Source organism: Nannobrachium achirus, assembly GCF_963921795.1.
Source record: "Nannobrachium achirus genome assembly, chromosome: 24".
NCBI lineage: Eukaryota > Metazoa > Chordata > Actinopteri > Myctophiformes > Myctophidae > Nannobrachium > Nannobrachium achirus.
The window spans coordinates 25,378,926-25,396,566 of NC_137831.1; positions in this window are offsets into that span (position 1 = coordinate 25,378,926).

Sequence of the window (17,641 nt, forward strand, 5' to 3'; positions counted from 1 at the left end):
GGGTTGTTGTAATTCCTTCCATAATGAAAGGGTATTATCAGCACCCAGCGAGGTATAGATAGACCACCCAGACAGTCTTATTATATACGTATGTCTTTATCCCTCCTGAGTCCTGTGTGAGTGTGCGTGTGTGTGTGTGTGTGTGTGTGTGTGTGTGTGTGTGTGTGTGTGTGTGTGTGTGTGTGTGTGTGTGTGTGTGTGTGTGTGTGTGTGTGTGTGTGTGTGTGTGTGTGTGTGTGTGTGTGCGCGCGCGTGCATCACTAAGTCTGAACTTGCCCTAAACCCTTGTGATTGCACCTCTTGAAAAAAAGCTTTTGTTTCTGGGCGTCAATTGGTATTCTGATCAGGTCCCCATAGCCCCCCACCCACCCCCCCCTGTAATCGTACCTCCCAACCCCCCCACACTGTTCATTTTAATTTGCACCTGTTGTGCAATTGTTGGCGGCAGGCAAGTGCAGGCCGGTCAATACGGAGAGGAGAGGAGAGGAGAGGAGAGGAGAGGAGAGGAGAGGAGAGTGCTTGCCTTTGTTAGGTATGTCATTAGTCAGACCTGAGAACTTTGCTTCAAGTTACGTTGTGTTTGTGTGCGTGTGCGTGTAGAAATTGAGAAATAGACATTCTGAGGACAATGATTATTAGACATACGCTTACAATTTGAAAAAAAAGTCGGGCTTGGGGTTAGGGTCAGAATTAAAGTAGCTATAGTCAACTTTTTCTTGAAAAACGGATGCTAAAATAAAAATAATGTTTCAAAAATATTTTATAAAAAAATAAGCTTCATACATGCTGTGTTTCTATTCAAAAATGACCACAAAAAGCGTAAAATAATGATAAAATAATCATTTTGGCCATTGTAGCATCCGTTTTACAAGAAAAAGTTGACTCTAGCTCCTTTAAACTTTTAGAAGTTTTAGTGGTTAAAGATAGAGTCTGAACTGATTTACACTTAGTTGCGCGCTGGTGTTGTGAACCGACAGATTGCAGATCTACAAGGCTACGTACAGGTCACGCTGCGACACTATTTTGTGTCAGAAGATGTGTTAACGTCCATATTTTGAAGATGACTCCACATCATTCCGTACATCTCCATGAAGCCATGACCTTTCAAAACCACACGACACATAAATCTGCTATAACGTCAACCAGCCCGAACCTTATGAGTTTTTATTTTATATTTCCCCTCCTTGTTTATTAGCCATAAACATAAGTCAAAGAAAAAGGATATTTAAATAAAGAAACTGAGGTTGGTGTGATGTCATGGCCACATAGTTCCCTCTGTTGTGGTCTGGCGTGATTGGTTGTTTTTCTTGGAACCGTCCAATGAGGCGTGTCCGCCATACCGATGACTGTGTGGTTGTCTTAAAGCACTGCAAAGGCAAAGCGCCTGGAACCATCCTAACACTAGATTGTTTTACTTAAGTAAAAGTATTAACACCACGGCATAAAAGCACTCTGTTACAAGTAAAAAGGCCTGTCTTCAAAAGCATAACCTCAGCATGCCAATGCTGGGGGGAACATTTGCCAATAATAGCAGATTTACAAGCTCACAACATGCCTGAGACCCAACACATTTTGAGCTTGTAGATCGGCAAAGAGAGTTGGCATATAGAGAAAAAAAGTGGTCGGACTACACTGCCCCACAAATTGCAGTAACTATGTTTTTGGACACTGACTTATTTGTGTATCCCAAGGGTCAACTTAGCCTTGAGATACACAACTTGCATTTGGGTCTGTTTTGACACAAGCAGGCTATATCCCATCAAGATGTTTTAATCACTTTTCATTTTCCATCCTTTGCAGAAACAGGTGTCACACGTTCTTATCCCGTGACAGCAGATATCTAAATTCAGCTTCAACCCCCCTCCCCCGCCCATTACCCTTTCTCTTTGCACTCCTTCACCTCCCAGAGGTCTCAGTGACCCCCCCCTCCCCTCCCCCTTTATCCCAGTGGTCCGCAAATTATTTTGGAGGGTCCCCAGATGATTAACTTCATGTGCAACATTGTTTTCTCCCTCAACAGTAAACAAACAAGTGCATAGAGGGTATCTGAACATTTCTAAAGTGACAATTTGAGGACTTTTTAATACCTCTAAAATGATGGTCTGAGCACCACAGATAAAGAAACAAACTTCTTTTTTTTCTTTTTTTTCCAGAAAACTGTTAGGATTTGAAGACAATTGAGGTATTTTTCAGGCCTAAATGGCTTCCACCTGGTACATTTTAGGATGGCAGCGCCCCTGATCTGTAGTGTCGCATAGCCAGACAACTATTCCACAATCTCCGAATGCTATATAGAGTCTGGAACGGCAGCTCCCAACAGACAGACAGAGTGTGTTAGAGAGGTGATGTCAGCCCCCGTGGCCGTCACCCTGGCTCCTCTCTGTACGACGATGACACAAATTGACGTGTTGGGACTCGTCACAACACAGACACCCTCACAGGAGGAGTCACACAGGAGGAGTCAGGACAGGACAGGCGGCCATTGTTCAGGTGCCACGGCTGACAGGAAGCACCGCGCGCCCCAGCGTCGGTATTGTACCCACGACACAAATACATCTCTCATCTATGGATGTCTCATAGACAGCTGTTTTACACTCCCCCAAACGTGCACGCATGCACGCACACATGCACACACACACACACACACACACGTGCGCACACACACACACACACACACACCGATCTACTAGCTCGTAGATTGGCTATTTCCGGCACTTGACACTGCATATGTAACGCCCGGGATTCGAACTTGTGGGTCTCCCACGTTAAAGTCCAATATCTTAACTACTATAGACCAAAGGGATCAATCTAAAAAAAAAATGAATATTGTGTAAAAAAGCATTGCAGATGCCTTAGCACACCAAATCATAACCGACTGTGCAAACTTTCCCACTGGACTTCAAGCAACTCTGACTTCAAAAGGTTGACATTTCTCTATTATGAATCCTTGTTTTGAGTGGTCTTGTGTATTTTGAAATATGGACTTTTGATATTCATGAGCTGTATGCCATAAAAAATTCTAAATCTTAACAAAAAAGGTTTGGAATAATTCACTGCATGTGCAATGTATCTAGAACATATGAAAGTTTCAAAAAATACACACACACGCGCACGCACACATCCGCGCACACGCGCACACACACACACACACACACACACACACACACACACACACACACACACGCGCGCCACACACACACACACACACACACACACACACACACACACACACACACACACACACACACACACACACACACACACCTCACTGTTAATCAATCTTTTGTGTTTGCCATGTGAGGAGAGACATCAGAAAAAGAAAACGAACAAAAAAATAAATAATAAGACATTGTTTACTTTGCGCGCCGCCTCCGTCTCTCTCGCGCTTCCCTGGCTTTTTAAGTGTCAGCCGCGACAAAAGCCGTCACGGCGGCCACATTCTTCTTTAAACAATAACCCCGCGCTACCTGTTTGATAACCGCCGCCTGCTATTATTTATATAAATACACTTTTCCCATTATTTTCCCTTTAAGAAATAAATAAATAAGTAACTGCCTCTTTGCTGGTTTCGAGGTGAATAAAAGAACGGCGTCGCTCGCGGGATAATTAAAATGACACATGTAATAACACAGCACGGCTTTGAACCGACTGACATAACCCCCTTTTACGCCGTTTCACCCGCCCCCACACGCACACGCACGCACGCGCACGCACGCACGCACGCACGCACGCACGCGCACACACACACACACACACACACACACACACACACGTGTACTCTGTCAGTCGCTGAAAAGCGCAGTGATACGTCTGAATATTGTGTATCGATCGGGACGGGCTGGGAGCAGACGGTTCGTCACAGACGAGAGAGAAGAACGATTGAGTGAGAGAGAGAGAGAGGAGAGAGAGAGAGAGAGAGAGAGAGAGAGAGAGAGAGAGAGAGAGAGAGAGATTGAAACCCTCTTCAAGTCTTTCATAAACTTGAATCATTCATGACATATACAGCACTGACGAAGGTCCTGCTATGACAGAAACCTTTGTGTGTATTTCTTTTTCTTTTTTTGCACCTTTCCCTTTGAGCACAGAGCACTTTGTGAGCATGTTAAAATAAAAGAAAACCTATATTTTCGTAGTCTCTGTCTTGGGAGTCTTCCTTGAAAGTTATTGTGGAGAGTCTTTCCGCCACACCGTAAAAAGAATAAAAGTTGGGAAAGCTAAAGATTTTAAGGCAACAAACTTCAGAAAACTTTTAAGTTGGACAATCAAACATAAACCTTTAAGTTTAGCTTAAGTTGGATAAGTTGGTTTATCTTAACATGTTCAGTTATATAGGTTTTACTTGAGTTTGTTTAACTTAAAAGCCCTGGGTTACCCTGCCCGGGCAATATGGGGTTTAAGATGTTAACTTTTGTTTTGCCATTGAAATGTGTATTTTTACAACAGTATCAGGGATTCATATTGGCCAGGATCATAACCAGTAAGACGCCCTAAGGGCGATAAGTGACCTGTAGATTTAGTTGCCTAAAGACGCATGATATTTAGTCGACTAAAACTAAATGACATTTTATTCAAAAGACTATGACTAAAACTAAATCAAAATTTGCTGCCAAAAACAACATTGGTACAGAGTAACATAGTCTACCAGATGAGAGTACTGGGTTCATGGTAGCAGTGAGTAAACACCTTGTAGATCTCTTTTTGTGAGCGTTGAGACTTGGCTCTACTTCATGTGATGCATCTGCTCCCCATGTCTGTGCGTGTGTGTGTGTGTGTGTGTGTGTGCTCGCGCACGGACACACACACATGTGGGGGTGGACTTAGAGATCCTCTGATTCAATTAAACTCCTATTTATTACACAGGATGAGCGAGAGAGCAACAGGCAATGAGAGAGAGAGAGAGAGAGAGAGAGAGAGAGAGAGAGAGAGAGAGAGAGAGAGAGAGAGAGAGAGAGAGAGGGGTCTCACTTCCTGTGGGTTCATGTGTGTAGATGCACCATCTGTATCTCTGTCACACACATGTTCTCCACCCCTCCCCCCTTCATCCCTCCTTTCCTGTCCTCCTCATCCCCTCTTCCTCTCGCGCACTCTCTCCATCCTTGCTCCTCACACGTGAGAGGAGAGGAGAGGAGAGGAGAGGAGAGGAGAGGAGAGGAGAGGAGAGGAGAGGAGAATAAGTAAAATACGCTGAAATCATTAGTAGCTTTCGATTCCACCCGCTCAAGTGACGCGCGCAAGCGCGCGTGCGGCGACACGCGCGAGGAAGAAGGCAGGAAGGAAGCGAGCGAGAAAAACTGGTTAAAATTAGAAAATTTAATTTATTTGATAATTCCCCAGAATAATTAGAGTTAATATGGGTTAATTAATATGCAAATCTCTCAGCAGATGTTCAGCAGGCAGCAGAGAGAGAGCGGAGGAAGAGGAAAACACACTACACACGCTTTTTACTCTCTCTCTCTCTCCCTCCCTCGCCCTCCCTCTCTCTATCTCCCCCTCCAATACTCCCTGTCTCTCTCTCTCTCTCTCTCTCTGACTGTCAGTTATCGGGTGCCATAATTACTGTAACTAACAAACAAAAAACAGATGCACGCACACACACACGCGCGCGCGCATGGCACGTTTGTCTCCCTCACATAAAGGCGGACCATCGCTAATTTTCCCCCCTCCGCTCTAAAGAGCGTCTTTTCAAGTCCGCCGGGCCGCTGAATGCAGAGCAGAGCCACTACTTAAACTATTTCTAATGTGTGTGTCTTTTGTGTGTCTTTGTGTTGCCACAGCCCGGTGCGTAAAAATGTAAATTGCGCGGCGGCGGCGGCAAGTGGCTAACAGCGACTATGAGACACCTGCACGTCGTTGGCTGTTTGGAGGAAACCATGTATCTCCTTGTTTTAATTTTTGAAAAATCTTGAAAAGTCTTTGAATATATCATCGTTGTCAGGTGGAAACCTTGTATCTCCAAGTTTCAAATGTGTACGTTCTATCGCAAAGTAAAGCCCTGCTTCATCATACAAGGCCGTCGCACAAAAGTAGTGAAAACAGCCGATCTACAAGCACACAACGCCTCGCAGTTGTGTGCTTGTAGATCGGCTGTTTTCACTAGTTTAAATCATTTTTCAAATTAAAAATGCAAAACGAACTGTTTTGGACATATAAGGTTTCCATCCGACAACGACGATACATTGACCCGATTCTATAGATGTCTTCTAAATCAGTGGTTCTCTTTCATGTCAAGGACCCCTAGAATTATATGTATTTGGACGCGGACCCTCATATCAAAATATGTTGTTCCAGGGACTCCCCCGGAAGCAGAGATTTGAGTTACAATAGTTTGCTTTGAAAAATATATATTCAAAGATTTGCGTTTTCAAGATTTTCAAGAACGACTGTGCTAATACATTAAATAGAACAGCGCCTTCATTAGTATCATTGACACCTGTGAAAGGGTTGAGTAGTAGAGCTGTAGAGTAGTATCAGGAACTATATTGGATCCATTACCATCCATTTACGACCTCCTTGTTGTCCCGAAAAGTAACGCAATTGGACATACAAGGTTTCCACCCGACAGCGACAAACATCACTGTGCACACACAAACACAGTTAATAGCGCAAGCTTGGCACCAGAAAATGTGTTTGTACATGTGGATGAATATTCATAGTCACAGCGCTCACTCCGACTACAGTAAGCTAACCGTACACGCATATATTTACTATATTTCTGGGGGAAGAAACGGAAAGTAAATGCTGGTAATTACAAAACTGGGCACAGTCCAAGAATGACTTTTACAACTTATAAGTTTTGCTGTTATTGAAGTTTAGTCAACTCCAGTTGGTTTTTAAATGTGTTTTTTTTTTTATAAATAAACTTGACTCGAGTTAGAATTTGTCTCGAGGTCGTTGAGTGTTTTCCCGTGCGGTTAATTCCCCTGAAAATTCATATATTTTTTAGGAACTGCTGTTTGTCTCGTGGGTACATCTACACACAACCTGAATATTTTATGTGCTGAGCTATCATTTATATTCAAAACGAGGTGGATGTTTACCACCAATAAAGGTTTCAACCTGTATGAAAGGATTTTTACGTTAAATATTCTCCATCCATATCTGTATAGTTTTACCTTTTAACCAATAGAACGCATCTGTGTCACGTTAACCACTTTAACCATTATTTTGTTATACGTTGGCCATTCAAAAATAGCAGATCTACAAGCTCATAGCGCGGCACCAAGTGCCGTGCTATGAGCCTGTGGATCTGCTATTTTTGAAAAAAACAACATTTTGTGCAAATCTTTGAATTTTTTACTTAAAAAATGTTCGCTTTAAAAGAATATTATTCTTTTAAAGCAAATTTTTTTAAGTAAAATCTTTGCTTCTGGGGGTCCCTGGAACAAAATATTTGAGATGGGGGTCTGTGGTCAAATACATATAATTCCAGGGGTCCTTGACATTAAACCCTATGTACTTAGTTAACGATAGACTCCCAGTGATCTATAGCCGGTGCTTTTTGGAGTGGTGCTCCTGGAAGGAGCTAAGCTCCAACATCTGGCTTTGTCCGGGACAAGGTGTCCTACATCAAAGGGCTTCCATCCTGTGCGTAAAGTCGCGTGTGTGGTTTTGTGTGTGTGTGTGTGTGTGTGTGTGTGTGTGTGTGTGTGTGTGTGTGTGTGTGTGTGCGTGCGTGCGTGCGTGCGTGCGTGCGTGCGTGCGTGCGTGTGTGTGTCTCACATATTAAATGGACTGGGATTCCGTGTCTGGCTCAAGGATACTGCAATGCTCATGTGAGCGTGCACGAGCACAGGTATAAGTTCTGAAATGTGTCTTATCTAAACCGTTTCTCTGGCCCTGAGAGGCTCTCTCTCTCTCTCTCTCTCTCTCTCTCTCTCTCTCTCTCTCCATGAGGGTCATGGTGGCTCAATGCCATCAGCTTGCTCTCTGGACCGATGCACGCACACACACACACACACACACACACACACACACACACACACACACACACACAGGTATATAAGAATGTGCTGACAGGGCCAGTGTGTTGGTGGTGTGTTGGCAGTAGGTCCGGTGTGAGTGTGTGTGTGTGTGTGTGTGTGTGTGTGTGTGTGTGTGTGTGTGTGTGTGTGTGTGTGTGTGCACACGCGCATGTGTGCGTGTGTGTGCGTGCGTGCGTGCGTGGGGGGGGTCTCAGGCACCAAACTGATAGTGACAGCTCCCTGTTATCTTCTCCACTCATTCAATACAGAACCTGCACGTGCGTGCGTGCGTGCGTGCGTGCGTGCGTGCGTGCGTGCGTGCGTGCGTGCGTGCGTGCGTGCGCGTGAGTGTGTGTGTGTGTGCGTGCAGGTCCTGTGGGAGTCAGTATGGCCTTCCAACCTCGCAGCACAACGGCATGATAAAACATCAGCTTTACACATCTCTGCAAGTGATGCATGACTCATATCTGTGTGTGTGTGTGTGTGTGTGTGTGTGGGGGGGGGGGGGGGGGGGGTGTTTGCAAGGCAGAACACGAGGGACATATAAAGAGAGGGGGCGAGCGAGCAAGAGAGAGAGAGAGAGAGAGAGAGAGAGAGAGAGAGAGAGAATCCCACTAAGTATTTTGTCTTTATCATCGTTGAAAATGTGTGTGCATGCATGTGTCATGTGTATGTGTGCATGTGCGTGTTTGCGTGTGTGTGTGTGCGTGCGTGCGTGCGTGCATGCGTGCGTGTGTATGTGCCTACCTACAAAAGGTCTGCAAGCTCTAAGAAATGACAAAATCTGCAGCCCATAGTCGTCAGCCCATAGAAAAAGAAGGGTTTCAGTAGGATTCAAACCCAATAGATAGTTTTTTCTAGCCAACCGATGTAACAGCTCACGCTACTGGATACACGACAGAAATTAGGGTTAGGGTTTTGGTTAGGTTTATGCATAGTTTTACTGAGGTTTGGGTTAGGTTTAGGCATAGTTTTACTGAGGTTAGTGTTAGGGTTTGGGGTTAGGTTTAGGCATAATTTTACTGAGGTTAGGGTTAGGGGTTGGGTTAGGTTTGGGCATAGTTTTACTGAGGTTAGGGTTTGGGTTAGGGTTAGGTTTAGGCATAGGACACACGTTGTCAAAGATAAAAACACAAAAAAGGGGGGTTTGGTCAGCTGCTGGGTAGCTCAGTGAGTTGAGTAATGTGGCTGCGATCAATGCCATCCGGGTTTGTCTCCCGTGGAGGGCAGATAGATATTCGAGTCAAAATACGTTGGCGCATGAGCACTAAGACTCTGCCATCTCAGTCGGTAGAGCATTACAATGGGCTGATAACAAGTGATAAGCGCCCATAGGATGGGATGATAATGGCAGAAACGGCTGACTACTGTATGTAGTGCAGCTTGCGCTCAAAATCTATTTTTTTTTTAGGTTCTACAGCAGATATTCCACACAGACAGGTTCTACGGAGATTCCTGTTCACCGTTTTTTTATTTAAACTAGAAGAAATGCCTCAGCCATTCTTCACCGCCGACACCTTCCTTTTAATAATAATAAAACAGTGTGAATCCATAAAAATAAATTAGCGGCGCTAAGCATATGCAAATTCAAATGTAAGCAATCACCGCAAAATTAATTTTGCCAGGAACTGATTAAAAGCTTTAATAAATCTATATACAGTATTGCAACCCCAATCTGATATTGTTAAATGTATTAGGCGCGCGGGCTGTAAGATTAATTAGAGGAGCCCGGTAACATATTGCCGCTGCCAGGGTAGATTACTGTAGGTTTTTTCTTAATAAGGCTTAAGCTCAACCTGAGCAGTAATTACCGGGCCTAACAAAAGCAAGCACCCGGTGCCTGTGTCCTGTACGCAGAGACGCACCGATACTGCAAGAGAAAAGAGAGGGGAAGAAACAATAAGGATAGAGGAGTGATTTTTCCTATCCGTCGCCTGGAGTTTGCCATCAATGTAGTCTTAAATTAGCGACTTGGGTATACGCTTTTACCTCAAATACGTTAGCTGAAATTAGCTACAAGATCAGTGGTCTTCAACGTTTTCAGGCCAAGGACTCCTTAGTTGAGAGAGAGAGAGATGAAGCAGGGACCCCCACAACCTTTTCATAGATTCCATATAGTTTCATCGTTTGACAACACAATCATTAGTGTTTTTTGGATTCATGTCAATTTGTTTTTTCAGATATTTAACCACTTGAACTGTCAATACTTAATAAACTTGACCTTTCACTCAGTACTTAGTCTGATCTTTTCCCCCTCTACACCAAGGCTACACCAAGGCGATCGGCGAACAGCTTGCGTGGACCATAACTTACACACGGATCAGCGCACAGATTGGGTACGTGCCGCGTGGCACAATAGGCTTGGCAGTAATCGACATTAGTTATGGCAAAACTATGGCACTCAAAGTGTTAAGATCTTCTTATCTAGTAAAGAGCTACATGTTAAACGACAGACAGACAGACAGATACCTGAAACCGTTCTCTTGCACCGTTTCCCTCACTCGTCAAAAACAAACTGTGAGTCAGACAAGAGAAGAAAGGTGTGTGTGTGTGTGTGTGTGTGTGTGTGTGTGTGTGTGTGTGTGTGTGTGTGTGTGTGTGTGTGTGTGTGTGTGTGTGTGTGTGTGTGCGTGCGCGCGCTCGCGCTCACGCTCACGCTCACGCGTGTGCGTGGTGGTCAAGGTTGTCCCACATTCTTGTCCGGCAAGAACACAGAACACTTCGCCCGTTATCTCTGCAAAACAACACCTGAGAAGCAACCGAAAATGAAGGTCGACACGTGAAAGGGCCGATAACCTAGACAGAAGGTAGACCAAACAACCGGCCCGTCCTTCAGAGTAACTTGACAAAGTATCTTTTTTTCTTTTCTTCTTTTCGTTTGACCGATACACCTAAACAGCAAACTCTTTAAGTCCCTATCAGAGTCTGCGGTGAAGAGCCTACCACCGCAAAGTTTAGGTGTAAAGCGATCCAGCTAAAGTGAGAAAATAAGTGGAGGCCATCATAGTCAGCTCTTTGAATTCATTAAAGTGGAAGACGTAAAGTCTCTGATAGCTCACATCATGGACAACTTCTATAAAGCACTTGAGTCTATCGAGTATGTCCAGACCTTCAAGGGCCTGAAGGGCCGCTACGAGCAGGAGAAAGACAGACAGAGTCAAAGACTTAACAGATATCGCCGAGATGCACGGTCGTTGGATGAGGATGAAGAGATGTGGTTCAATGACGATGACGATGAATAATGGTGACCGAATACAATATATCAGCTGTACTAGTTTCAGTACCCTTTTGGATGTGTGACAATAATGGTGACTGACTGGTTTAAGTGGTACCGGATATGCAGCTCAGCAAATAAAAGGTGAATTGATCCCAGCGCATGACGGTAAACGATAATATCGCATATCGTCCCATCCCTAGTCGGGACGTCGTTTGGGGTTGAGAACCACTGCTCTAAACCTCATACTACGTTCCTGTCCACAGAGACTCAACGTTATCTCAACAAAATAACACCTGAGAGCAACGGAGCACACACTCCCACAGCAAGGTTTACTTACGTAACGTGTTTTAATGAAAAGGCTGATAACCTGAAGGGCGCCAAGACACAACAAACCGCAGTGTCCTTCAAAGCAACTGTACAAAATATCTTTTAAACCCTGGACGCACAACACCTGCACGCGGTGACGTCTTCTGCACAAACGTTAAGGGCCAAAAGATGGGAAGAAAACACAGTTTGCTATATAAATTAAACCCATTTAATGACTCTAAAAAAGGCTATCTGTTGGAATAAAAAGCGTCTTTAACATTCAACCAGTGTTAACAATTATGAAAAAAAAAAATCAAACCTCAGTTCGAAGTGAAGCGGTGAATTTTTATTCTGTGTTCTAGAGCTATGAAATCTGTGTTCTAGATCTATACATTCTATGTGCTTTAGTTCTATATTTTTATGATTTTTTATGAAATGCTCAACGTAGTCCAGAACACATACTGTACACAGAATAAGCATTTATTCCAATGTGAAGATGTCGACGTGCAAAAGGTTGTGGACGTGTTATTAGGACGAATGGGTGCAGAGGTAAACCAATATAGCCAATACTGTGTGCACGTGAATAGTAATCACTGGAACTGGAGTCTAGACAGAGAGAGAGAGAGAGAGAGAGAGAGAGAGAGAGAGAGAGAGAGAGAGAGAGAGAGAGAGAGGCCTTTCAATGTCATAAAACGCTGCCAATCACCAGCTGGGGGCCACAGGATGTGCGCTGTGTGCGTGTATGCGTGTGTGTGTGTGTGTGTGTGTGTGTGTGTGTGTGTGTGTGTGTGTGTGTGTGTGTGTGTGTGTGTTTGGGGGGGGGGTTAAGATGGTCGATCGAAGGGGAGGCGGGTGGTCTCAGATGTGTTGAAGAGATCAGAAGAATGGAGGATCATGTGTGTGTGTGTGTGTGTGTGTGTGTGTGTGTGTGTGTGTGTGTGTGTGTGTGTGTGTGTGTGTGTGTGTGTGCACGTGCGCGCGCAACTGCGTGCGTGTTCGTGTGTGGGTGTACGTGCTTCCAGGTGAGGACCACTGGAGAAAGTGGTGTGTACGTGCGTGTGCGTGTGTTTGCATGTGTGCGTGTGTGCGCGCGCGCGCTTGTGTGTGTGTGTGTAAGGGGGGGTTATCCTCTTTGGTCGGAGCCAATCCTGGGGGCCTGGGGCCTCATTCACATGGTAATAGCTGAGTAAATCACATCTGTTCACACACACACACACACACACACACACACACACACACACACACACACACACACACACACACACACACACACACACACACACACACACACACACACACACACACACACACACACACACTCACACACACACTCCCATGGTGTGCTCGGTGAATCATTGTCACCTGAATAGAATCCTCACCAGGTATCAAACAAACTGCAGTAAATTAGGTGGGGGGGTGGGGGGAGGTTAGGGTGAGCGTGCGCGTGTGTGCGTGCGTGTCACGTGCGTGTGTGTCTCTGCTACCCACAATCAGTAAACGAGACACACGTTTCTATTACAATACTTGTGTGTGGGGACATACTGTAAGCATTTTATTATGGTGATTTTATGACTGCCGATTTAACCATTCAGCTATTCAAAAATAGCAGATCTACAAGCTCATAGCGCAGCACCGAGTGCCGCGCTATGAGCTTGTAGATCTGCTATTTTCAGGGTGTGACATTGGCACATAACTAAGTGCATATCGTCACTGTCTGGCAGAACCCTCGTATCTCCAAGTTTCAAATTTGTAATTTGCAGATCTACAAGCACACAACGTGCTTGTAGATCGGCTGTTTTCACTAGTTTAGATCATTTTTAAAATGATAAATACAAAACAAATGGTTTGGACAAGGTTTCCACCCGACAACTACGATATATATCATGCAAAACGCATAGACTAAGCTAGAAAAACCAAACCTCTAACTGAATACGTTCTTCGTTGTAAAAATAGCTCCCCCCAAAAAATAACCAAATCATGTTTCATTCAAGTATGAAAACCTGCAGATCATGTCCGTCCGTGCGTCACGCCTACATGTCACGCTCCATATAAGGACCAGGAAAAATGGTCTTCATATTGTCTATTTTGTTCAAATCTACTATATTTGTGGGACCATTTGGACACACTCACGCACGCACACACACAGGTGGGGCCCCTTACAGGGGCTTTCTCTCTCTCTCTCTCTCTCTCTCTCTCTCTCTCTCTCTCTCTCTCTCTCTCTCTCTCTCTCTCTCTCTCGGGGGACAGTTCAGTCTCTTTGACACTGTGTTACCAACTTCCTAATTAACCAGGCAGCCAGGGAGGGAGGGAGGGAGGGAGGGGTGTTGGGGGTCTCCACCCCACAGCCAAGCCCCCTCGTCTGGGCTGAACCTTGATTTACCCCCACCTCCAACCCACTTCCCCACCCACACACACACACACACACACACACACACACACTGAACGACACACACGATATTCCGTTTTGTCACTCTACAGCATTACAAGGCAGGTGCAGTGTTAAAAGAACACTGAAAGACTGAGATATTCAGCACATCACGCTTCAGACTTTGATGTCTTTTCCAAATAATTACCCAGGCGGCGAGTCTGCTAAAGATGCTGGGTCGTATAATATTGACACAAGCCCTCTGTGTCTGCCGTATAGGACAATATAATATTGGACAAGAAGCTGTTATTGTACCTTTTAATACCCCTTTGTCTGTTTAGCCGGTGTGCTTGTTTAGAGGGTGTTCATCTTACCCATAATACATTGACAGACTTGAGAGTTCTGACTCTCTTACAATTTCTTACAAGGGTCTTCAACAGGGGGTCCGGGACCCCTATGGGGTCCTCAGAGTTACTACAGGGGGTCCTCCAAATCTTTGTGTGATAGAAACCTGATTCTGAGAACTTTAGCCAAGCAGATCTACAAGCTCACAACGCCTCACAGCGCGAGGCATAGTGAGCTTGTAGATCGGCTATTTTCGGCAAAGAGGTTTGGTGTAGAGGGGAGAAGTATTGACAGTTCAAGTGGTTAGATATCTGAAAACACAAATTGACATGAATATAAAAAACGCTAATGATTGTGCTGTCAAACAATGAAACGATATGGAATCTATGAAAAGGTTGTGGGGGTCGCTGCTTCATCTCTCTCTCAACTAAGGGGTCCTTGCCCTGAAATTGTTGAAGACCACTGATTTACAATTTAGGCAGGAATGTGTATATTTCAAATTTCTGCCACGTTCCTCGTTGCTCATGAGAGCGGCGTGATCAGCTGCTATGATTGTGTGCGGCGCGGCGTCTGTCACGTTGATTTTATATTCTACCTGGCGGATTCATTACAGCCACTATGCTATGTACATATGTAATATTACGTACATAATTGAACAGTCTCCCTTCGGTGCGATACGGGGGCGGATGTGTGTGAGCGAACAAACGAACGTGCACACACACACACACACACACACACACACACACACATACACACACACACACACACACACACACACACACACACACACACACACACACACACACATACACGGTAGTACGATATTTGTGAGGACATCAAACTTTTAGTACTACAATTATTGAGTGGGACATGAAGAGTGTGCACCAAGGAAGAGTGGGGGCCTAACGTCCTTAAAGGAGTAGTTCACCCCCAAAATGACTTTTTTTCTATTCATTACTCATGCCGTGGAGACTTGAGTTCAATAATATTTTTTGGCTTTTGTCACATTCCTAAGACAACATTTCACCCATTTTATTTTTGTGCCCACCCAAAAATTACGAAAACATTCGCGGAGCGGTGCGGAGCGGTGCGGCGCGGCGATCTAGGAGGCAAAGAAAGACACCACAATTTGATTTGATCAATTATGAAGCGATTGTTAAAATTAAAACGTCTCCATATTCCTTGGGAAGTCCACTCCATGACATATGGCTGTATTATGTCCCTGTAAATATTTAAATGTTCGCTATTTTAAAATAGCCGATGTACAAGCTCACATCTGTGCCCACTGCCCACCCACATTGTGCCAGGCCTAGCCAGTTGGTAAATCCTGACTACGCCGCTGAGATTGTCCTCATTTCGCAAATTCTACTTTATGCACGCACGCACGCACGCACGCTCGCACGCACGCACGCACGCACGCACGCACGCACGCACGCACGCACGCACGCACGCACGCACGCACGCACGCACGCACGCACGCACGCACGCACGCACGCACGCGGGGGAATAGAAAGTCAGTTCGGCAGCTCTCATTATTCGAGGACAGAAGACAGACGTATAATTCTATCACCTGTGGGAGACTACACACACACACACACACAGAACAAACAAGGTCTGACTGGGGGTGGGGGGGCTGCCGTAGTAATCTACACATCAATTATCCCGGCGCCGCTAATTAGCACCTCGGCCGTGGGTGAGCTCAGGTGCGTGCGCGCGGAGCGCACATGGAGCCTGTGCGTACGAGCCGCCAAGCCGCCTTTCCTTTCATCGCGGCGCTGATCAAAACGCGAGCCGGGATTGACGGGAACACGGGGTGGCAGAACCCAGGGGTAGGTGAGACGCTGGCTCAGATCTAAATTTCCTTTTTACTCGCAGCGCGTGGAGACTTCCGTCTGTGTGTGAGTGTGTGTGTGTGTGTGTGTGTGTGTGTGTGTGTGCTAAGTAGGGATGTGATGATATGAAAATGGCATATCACGATTATTGTGACAAGAAATCGCGATTTACGATATCGCGATAATCAAAATCCATTATCCTAGAAGATCTACAAGCCCCCAACGCATCGCCTTGCGACGTGTTGTGGGCTTGTAGATCGGCAATTTTTTGGCGAAGACTTTTGATGGAGAGTGAAAAAAATACATTATCAAGTACGTATATTATCACTGAGCGCTGGTGTGAGCTTGTATACCTACAGTATTCTAAGTTCAAGACACAAGCGCACAACATAAGGATAACTCAAGCTTCAGGGTTATGGGGTTAAAAATGGCCATTTCGATGTCCTCAAAAGTATGCGCGTGTGCGTGCGTGTGTGTGCGCAAACCCTGCAGCAGAGGACTATGGGTAGGGACGTTACTGTAAGTACATAATTCCCAAAAAGGCGGAAGGAAGCAATTTAATCGAATGAAAAGCGAGCGCCATTAAGAGGCTCCGACAGGCTCCTATTGTTCCCGGTGTGTTCCTCTCCGCCCCTCCACATGCATGAAGCCATTTCCTCTCTGTTAGCGTTTGTGTCTTTCTTGAGCTAATGCTTATTAACACACTTGGCCTGCTCTGTCTGTAGCACTCGATTTCCCCACCCGTGGAAGCTGCAAATGTACTCTTAATCTAAAGTACTTTACTCCAGTAGTTCTCAACCTTTTCAGGCCACGACCCCTACAATAATCATATTTTAACTGGGGACCCCTCCACCCTGATGAGCACTAAGAGTTGAGGCATTACATTTGGTATAACACGGTTCTATTGTGAAAATAGCAGATCTACATGCTCACAACGCCTCGCAACGCGAGGCGTTGTGAGCATGTAGATGTGCAGATACCCTCTGTACACCTAAACTTTATGTTGGTTTGTTTATTGTTGAGTGAGAAAACAATGTTGCACATTAAATTAATGATCTGGTGACCCCTCAAAATAATTTGGGGACCCACTGGGGGGGGGTCCTGACCCACAGGTTGAGAACCATTGCTGTAGATAGCCAGTGGTGGAAAGTGACTAAAGTACTTTACTCCACTACACCTCAGGGTTAAATATTGTACTTTATTTTTATTTTTATACCACTACGACTATTTGAAACCCTTACTTTGTGGAATTAGATTATTATTACAAAACATACAGTACATACCCCAAAACATGATCATGAGGTACTATGATTATACCTCAGCACCACCACACCAATGAAACAATTTAATCAAATAAAACAATCTTTACAAACTGACATGTTCTGACAAATTTTGACCAATAGGCCAGAGACTCTATGACATCCTCCCGGTGGGGGCTCCTCACTGGCAGGAGAGCCAGTAGGAAAACAACAGCAGTGACGACACACAGCAATGTGTGTACGGGCGCACACACACGCGTGTGCACGTGCAAAGTGTACAAATAACAACAAGTGAGCGAGTTCTTACCTGCTGTGGAGAGAGATGTGTTCAAGAGGAGGGAGGGGGAGGGGCATCG